General features: G+C 42.7%; 1 long non-coding RNA gene across 1 annotated transcript; it reads left to right on the forward strand.

Annotated features, from left to right (window-relative positions):
• The first annotated feature begins 4,191 nt into the window (after positions 1–4,191).
• On the forward strand, positions 4,192–5,579 carry LOC119359468. The gene is made up of 3 exons (XR_005172550.1): positions 4,192–4,313; positions 4,498–4,663; positions 5,078–5,579. It is a non-coding gene; the product is annotated as an uncharacterized LOC119359468 (long non-coding RNA).
• The last annotated feature ends 865 nt before the right edge of the window (positions 5,580–6,444 follow it).

Below are 6,444 nucleotides of genomic sequence, written 5' to 3' on the forward strand. Positions count from 1 at the left end.
GATTTCTGTTGTATCAGTAACTCATGAGCTTTTCATATTGGCCACTAAAGAGTTTGTGATGGGCCGGTGTTTGTATATGCTGTCATGGAAGAGCATTATAGTATCTCATTCTAGAATACAGAGGTGCCAACAGGTAGACATATCTCTACTCCTAATGAAGCAGTTGGTAGCCTGGTACTTCGGTTTTATTTTCGTCCAGTTTTATTTCCACCCATCTCCCACCAACCCCGTACCACTGGTTTTATCTCCTTATATACAAATAATCACCAAAGAAAAAAAAAACACTCCGTACTCCTCCCACCACCAATCTTTTCTCTAGGATCCTCAGAAACGCCGCCGCCGCCGCCGCGGAAATTTCCTTGCGTCGCCGCCGCCGCCGCTCAGGATCTCCTCGACAAGCCCCGCCTCTTGCGTCGGCGGCCACCGGCGTACCTCCGCCCTGTCTCCCCCATCGACCCTCGAGCACCTCCTCGCCGTTAAGTCCCTGCGCGCGCCCCTGCGGCTAACCCTAGCCACCGAGTTGTGCTGTAGGCAATGAGGAGCGGAGCGAGGCGGGCGCGTCGCTAAGTGGGTGGAGCGGCTGGGGCGTGGCGGCGTGGGTGGAGAAGCAGGGGCAGCGGTGGCGTCGTGCTGGGGCGGCGAAGGAAATCGTCCTTCATGGCACAACCATCCTTCGTGGCGACGTGCTGGGGCGTCGCGGCATGTGGATGGTGGTGCTGGCCCTGCTTTTGTCCGGCCGGTGCGCGTGATGTTCGCCCCGTCCGCAGGTGATGCGCGTGCTGCGCCGGCCCTGCTTCTCCTCGGCAGGTGCGCATGCTATGCGCCCCGTGCGCGGGTGCTGCGCTGACTGCTTGAAGGTGCGCGTACGGTGGCCGGCCTTGCTAGCTGCGCTAGCTGCTTGTACTGTGCTGGCTGTATGTACTGATAAGTGTGATTTCTTCTTTGATTTTCTGTCCAATGTGCTAACCTTGTTTTGTTGATTTTTTGTGCCGCAGCAGTTCAGGTCAGAGGTCACCAAAACCCATATCCATTACTCATCCATCGAACCAAACATTCCAATGGCTATCCTCAACCATGATTCATCCTCCAAACCAAACAAAACATGGGCTAACCTTACTCATCAACCAAACAGAATAAACGGCTATCCATATTCAGCTGGATGGGGATACCCATAGCCACCCTAACATGTCCCTCTAACCAAACGCATCCCATACCGCGGTTCGGGTGCCGCACAAGAGGTCAGGGGCCGCCTCCACCATGAGCCAAACAAAATGTGACGCTCGTTGGTGAGCCTCTTGGCAGGAAGCCGATGGCGAGCACGCAGTCAACAAGCCGCCAGGAGGACCTACTGATCGGTCGGGTGTCGTAGAGCAAGGGCCGCTGGTTGCGCCGTCGTGGGTGGAGTTGCAGCATCGAGGAGCAACAGGGGAGGAGTTGCAGCATCGAGGAGCAGCAGGGGAGGAGGTGCACCATCAAGGAGCAGCAGGGGATGAGGTTTGTGATAGATGCGTGGGCGGCGGGCGGATTCAGGACTGGATTTTTACTTTTTGAGACGGAAATACAGAAATTCTTAGGTCAGTAACAATAAATCTAATGGTTGAATGCATCTCACTATATGATCGTTAGGTTAATAGTACCCCAGAGAGAATTTCAGTTGTATGTTCTTCAGAGTAGACAAATTCATGAAACATTTGTCTAAGCCACACATATGTTATTTCACGTCAACTGATTGTAGGTACTTTGACTTTAGAAGGGATACTTGCCCCTTTGGCGGACGATGTTTGTACAAGGTATACATATGCTGATCTCGTTTAGATTCAAATCTATCATCACATATACTTCTTATATGAGAATATTCCTTATATGACACTGTTTTAAATGTTGTTTCCCTATTTGACACCGAAAACCTTTTTCTTCCCTATCTGACATTGTGTCTAAATTTTATACCCTTTACGACATTTTTATCCATTTTAAGCCGTAACGGCACCTGAAAAGACCTATTTGCCCTCAATGTGATTTGTGATTAAAATTGTTATGTGGTAGTTTAGCTTCACCATGCGACTATGTTTGGATGTGGTTAATATTGTGTCAGTGCTTTTACATTTTTGTGTGTGAAAATAGTTAGTGCCTCACAATTGATAGTAGTATACAACAAATCAGTAAGTTAATAGAGTTGATATATTGAACAAAAGAAAATAAACAAGGCTGACACGATCATGTGGCCATCAACGGCCTCGTGTGTTTGTGTATAGCCTCCGTGATAATATCACTAACTTGGTTAGCTAGCCAGTCACGTAGAATCAATCAAGTGAGAGATCGGCTGCTGCTTAGCTAGCTTCCTCCAGTACGTATAGCAGTACATGTCCAACTAGAATCGACCCACCTGTCTGCTGCTTGTTTCTTGGTGTGTACGTGCACAAAATCGATTGTGTACAGACTAACAAAAACTCGAGCTAGCCTCGTACGCTTGTACGCCGGAAAGCACTTGGCTACAACACGGTCAAGGCAGGGACCGAGGCACAAAATGAGTTGGCCGGATACACATATATGCATAAAAATTTGACCACATATGACATGAGGGGCAAATAGGTCTTTTCATGTGTCATTTAACACCATTAAAGTTTAAAATGGACGATAGTGTTATAAAGGGCATAAAATTTAGACTCGGTAGACGGTGTTAAATAAGGAATTCTCTCTTCTTATATAATGTGTGAATTCTCAACTGAAACTTGACCAGTGCCTAGAGTGATATTTTGCCTGCTGTTACCTTCTCATACTTAATGTGCAGCAGCAGTTCTGAATGAAGCCTAATTAAAATATTAAAGGCAGTAAAAACATAAATGCTAATGATAAGCCATGCAAATAATTCGTCATAGTTTGAACTAGCACCTCTAAATAATATTGTAAGTTTTCTGCAATCAGTGCTAGCTTAGGTGATGTGGAACGTTAAGAGTAGCTGATTGGTATGTTTCATCAAAGCCATGCTTTGTAAAATAGGGACTGTCAGATGGCCTTGGAATATAACCATTGTAATTTGACTCATGTAATGAACTGTGCAAAATAACATATATGGTGGTTATTTTCTCCTTTCTTTCAGTATTCAATTGTCTATTTTCCTATGCTCTTTGCTTCTTCGGTTTGACTCGTGCAGTACTGTATGTTCTCCAGCATGCCTACACCGATGGGCATTTGGAGGAGCCGGCAACGGTGGCAGTGCTTCATTTTCATGTCGACAATGGAAGTATGGACCAACAAGAAATATCGAGTTGGTACTCTCTATTAGTCTCCTCTATATAATGTATAACCTCTGCTTGCTTCTCATAGAAGATTCTGATGTATAAACCTCTGCTTGCTCTCCGATAGAAAATTCTGTTCAAACATGCAGATTGGCATACTTGCTCAGAAGGTTACAATTGTAGGTAAGGCATCAAACTATATGTCTCAAATTAAGGTTTGTTTTTGGTTGGATGCAATTCTTTCAATAACATTTTTCTATAAATAAACTGAGGTTGCAATTATCTGGCCATGTATTTTTGAATTTTGTTTTCCATTGAATATTCAAGACATCCAGAAGGAAGCAGTTGAGAAGAGAAGCACTTAGGGGATGATGTCGATCTTGCACATTCAGCTTTATGTATGTAGTCTCACTCTCATCTTATTTAGTTTATTTATAGCAGTTGAATAAAGAAATATAGCCTCTTGGGATCTAAATCAGCAATTCTAAAATTGATCGATACTTGTGCTCGCTCACAGCAGATGCTAAATTGTTTTATTGTACATTTGGATGTCGGAGTTCGTTGCAATACCACATAAGCATCATTTGAAAGCTTGATTTTATCATTGAATTTAATGTATGTGTCCTTATAATATTTTCACCCACACTGGCCTTTTACCTACTCCTATTAATATACAGTAGCAAACAAGTCCTTGACTCCTTCAGGAGTATTCAGTAAGACTAAAAAGCTGAAAAAGATACTAATGCCTTCAGGTAAATGCTTCTTCGTATACCATATATGGTAGTTTGGTAAAAAAAATAAAACAACGGAGCAAATTAAAATATAATTATGTTTATCAAAAAGGCCGAAGGTAATCGATGAGCAAACATATTTACATTCTAATATTTTTTGTTTTCTTTTCTTGATATGTCATTTCCTTTGCTGATCCTTCTCTTCTTAATATGAACAGGCCCCAAGCTAGATTGACGAGAAAGTTTATTTTGCACATGGTCTTTCCTGGTTTTGTCCTTGTAGCAAGAAGTACTCTTTTTATAACAATATCAGCTTTGCTCTGTTGTGTGCAATGATGTCATTTAGGTACAGACCCCCTCCCCCATTCATGGAAGTTACTTCTTTTCAGATAGAGAATGATCATTAGTTTTTATATGGATTTAGAGCACATAAATAATTAGCTCCCATTTTAAGTTTGGTTTTAGAGTTAGCCTTCCAGTTCTATGCATGTTTTTCTTGCTGCCCATATTAATGACCACATATTTTTCAGTCATTGTAGTTGCCCATATCGACGATGGTTTATTTCAGCCTCGAGGACCTTGCTGGTACCAGATCCAACGGGGAGGAGATTGCTGAGGCGGCTGATTCCTATGGGCTATGTGAAATTAATGGTTGACTTGATTGAGGAGTTATGAGCTTTCTCAAATCCTTAAGAGGTTTGCACATCCTTTTCCCTTGTTTTCCTTCTGAAATTGTTGTGAGATTACTTGCTACCTTGCAGCATAGCTGTCCAATGTTTTCATAAAGAATTTTTTTTGGCGTATACTTTGGTATTTCTACAAGCACCTATCTCTGTAGTGTGGAAAAATAAATGAAGTAGTTCAATCGTTAGGTGCCTCTGTATCTACAATTTCAGCATATCCATTACCCTATATTATCAGACGATAGCATACTGCATCGTTTGCCAGTATTTCTAACTAAACTGGGTGGAAATGAATAATATAACTGAGTTTATTAAAGGGTCAAGATTGACTCAGCTACCGGCCTACAAGGACACTTCTTTTGTGAATATTAAAGTATTCTAGGTATACAACACGACTGCCCTCAATCTATCTATTTGCTTTTGCTAGGTCGATCGTGGAGCCACTCGCCCGCCGACGAGGTACGAGATCGCCGCCACTGACATCCGAGAGGAGCCGCCGCCAGACCTCATCGCGGAGCCGTTTGCCGCCGTGGAGGTACGAGAGTAGCCGCCGCCGCCTTCATTGCGGACCTCATCATGGAGCCGTTCGCCGCCGCCGCGAGAAGATGCTCGAGATCGGATCCTTCTCCAGAACCGCCCAACGGGATGGGAGCCTCCGCGTGTTCCTGCTCTGGCGACGACGTGGCCGTTCTTCTACTGGGCCACTCCATCACCCACCACCTGTGTGCCTCCTCCAGTCTCCATCTCGATCTGTGCTGAGCCTTGAGTACTTGTGATAATATTTTATTTTCAATTTTCAGTGGCAATGCCTTAGTATCATACCTCAGTTGATAGTACCTGTTAAATAATCTAGCCAGGACCAGGCTGGTGCCTTTTCATTAGTTTAGGTTGAAGCAGTGACACTGTCTAGCAAACACATTGATTATAGATATTCCCATACCTCTCTGGTAAAATCAAATATTATACATACTTTTTAGTGTGATATGTTTTGCAGGTTTAATTAGTAATTAGTCCATTGATATCAGCCCTGAAATTAAGTAATTCAAATAAGTTAGCATCCATCATGCACTTGAATTATTTTCACATGTCTCTTTGTGGTTCAAATTATGTTACATGAGCAAGCATGTACTGATCGAATTGTATTCTATTTCTATTTTAGTAAAGACTTTGTCCTTTTTTATTTCTATCTTAACAACTTAGTTTGCTTTTGCTAGGTGATTTGATCAGAAACGATGGCAATGAGTTCAGGTAAAGCCAGCAAGGAGCACAAGAGAGCATAGTAAATGTATTGGGCAAATCACACTAATCATTTATTTGAATATCCCATTAGTCCAAAATCCGGATTGTTTGGAGAAAGATACACCTAAACATGAGTGTCGCCAATCCATGGAAAAACAATGAAAAGTATTGTTAGAAGTAACTTATCATGTCAAAGGGTGTGCTGAGATAAATAATGAAGAACGAAGAGCAAGTTTGTCTGATGGGGGTGTGAAATAGGTGCATATTCAGAAATAAAATATAGAACCAGTTAAGGACGGTAAGCATGATAAATACAACTTGAGTGATATTGTGTTGTTCTGTGGCAACACATGGATTTCCATGATGGAACATCGTCCGGAGTATTTGAAGGTTGCCAGTTTAGGTGGGTCAAACATCAGGTGAGCTTATGTCAAAATAAGCATGTCATTTGTTTGATTCTTTTAGGGGTCACTACATGGTGAAAGATGGACAATAAGAAATCATGCCATGCTTGGATTTTAACTGAATTTAGAGAATTCATTGGATGGTCCGCGA

This window comes from Triticum dicoccoides, chromosome 2A, assembly GCF_002162155.2.
Source record: "Triticum dicoccoides isolate Atlit2015 ecotype Zavitan chromosome 2A, WEW_v2.0, whole genome shotgun sequence".
In the NCBI taxonomy this organism is placed as follows: Eukaryota; Viridiplantae; Streptophyta; class Magnoliopsida; order Poales; family Poaceae; genus Triticum; species Triticum dicoccoides.